At 28.7% G+C, this 1,923-nt stretch overlaps 1 non-coding gene across 1 annotated transcript; it reads right to left on the bottom strand.

Moving 5' to 3' along the window:
- Positions 1 to 209: 209 nt before the first annotated feature.
- Positions 210 to 335, bottom strand: LOC119047270 (U6atac minor spliceosomal RNA). The gene has a single exon (XR_008392056.1). It is a non-coding gene; the product is annotated as a U6atac minor spliceosomal RNA (small nuclear RNA).
- Between the last annotated feature and the right edge of the window lie 1,588 nt (positions 336 to 1,923).

Genomic DNA, 1,923 nt, shown 5'->3' with positions numbered 1-1,923 from the left:
AGTGGAAGAAATTGGAACAAATGTCATAGAATAAAAAATGATTAAATAAAAAGACACCCTGCAGTAGCGATACGTTTTAGTAGAGCCTTGATGCAAGATTGGCTTCCCCATCTGCATCCTTTTTTATTTTCCTAGTAGTTAACACATGTGTAAATTCCTCCTCACCCATCCCTGACCCTTCTGAAACAATGATTATAACTCTAGAACAACCAAACCAATGAAAAGTCACTATTAACAGAAAAGATAATTTTTAACCATATGTGTGTTGTTAGGCCCGAGGGTCTCTTCCATCCTTGTCAAGGGGAGTGCTAACCTTCTCCCCTTTCATACAACACAGAAAAGATACTTATTATTAAATCTCAAATATCAAAGTTATAAAGAAATAGGACAAATAGAGCAGCATCTTCAAAAATCTTGGGAGAGTAAGAACTCCAGCATTGAACATGAAGTGCAGTTTACACTAAAAAAATTTTATTAGTAATTGAATGACTATTCCACATAAACCCAATAAAATAATATTAAGTAAAAACTAGCGAGGGTGCCATTACAACTCCAAATGTTTCTAAGTAACAACTCACTTGCTACCATGGTACATTTTTTTAAAATTCACAATTACTAAAGCATTTGTGATAAGTAGAATCAAAACTGTATTACTTTGTAAATTTACCAGTTTATTAAAGTGTGAGAAACTAATTATTCTTTTTAGAAAATACCTACTTGAGAAAATCATTAGTCATGGAATTCAACTTATAGTAAGCTTGTATTAACAGACTAACCTTATGCTATTTTAAAATAAGTTATTCATAAAACCAACTTATACATACAACACTTTTAAATAATATATTGCCTAAAACTATTTCTATTTTCCAGTTTAATAACTTAATAGGTATGTGAAAACATATCTATTAGAACACCTAAAAACAAATTGTCTAAAAACATCCAGGCTAATAATGAATAAGAAACACATGAATAATCCTTATTTTAAAGTTCATTGGAAATAAGTCATTGATAAAATACAGTGTCTTAATATTTAGCTGACAGTTACTTGCAATAATTAAAAATAATTTTTATTGTATTCCCACACAGGTTTTAATCATGTAAACTATTTTTTAAAAATTGCTGTGTAACTATAGTCTTTCACCACATTCATCCTTAAAACATACCTTCCCAGTAATTTTCAAATAGCAATAGAAATAAGGTTATTTAGGTGTTCTGCATTATCTGTTGCATACAAGAGTAACTATACTTTTGTCAATGCTATTCAGTTTTAGGAATAATTAATAATGTCACATTTATTTCATTAAAAATCATTAACATCCGAAGTGTCATTCTTATTTTAACAGGAAGCTAGTTTTCCCCTTTCTTTCTGTTGTCTCTTTCTTTTTCAAAACATGGGAAATTAATGACTGATTCACATAAGAATACTTGAAATTAAATTCTGAACAAAAAAGTGTACAAAATACATTTAATCAAAACAATAAAGAAGTATGTGATTAATTACTTACCATATGCCTGGCTTTAATGTGTGAAAATAAAGATGATGCAGTAGCTCAGTATCTTTGAAATGATTCAATATCCAACTGGTATAAAAGCTCATTATTTATTTTATACTTAGCCAGTCTTAAAACAAATTGCGCAATATTTTGTGTAATGACATGGGTTTTTTGTTTTAGTTTTTAAAAAATATATAACATATTTGTAGGTGATTATAAAATGATTCAAAGATGTGATAGACAATTAAGAAATCTGATCAGGTAATATTTATTGTTTTGAAAGGTACTGATCATAAAAAACAACCTTTACTTTCTTCCCATTCATGATTATACACCTGAAAAATCTACAGGTAACATCATACTCAAAGATAAGACTTTCTGGATTGCCATTAGAATTAATTTCTAACAGGGAAAGTCAGTATAATTGTAT

Source organism: Artibeus jamaicensis, unplaced genomic scaffold (assembly GCF_021234435.1).
Source record: "Artibeus jamaicensis isolate MK-2021 breed Jamaican fruit bat unplaced genomic scaffold, CSHL_Jam_final contig_466, whole genome shotgun sequence".
Lineage (NCBI taxonomy): Eukaryota > Metazoa > Chordata > Mammalia > Chiroptera > Phyllostomidae > Artibeus > Artibeus jamaicensis.
Note: the sequence above shows the minus strand (reverse complement) of the source record. Positions and strands in the feature narration are given on the sequence as shown.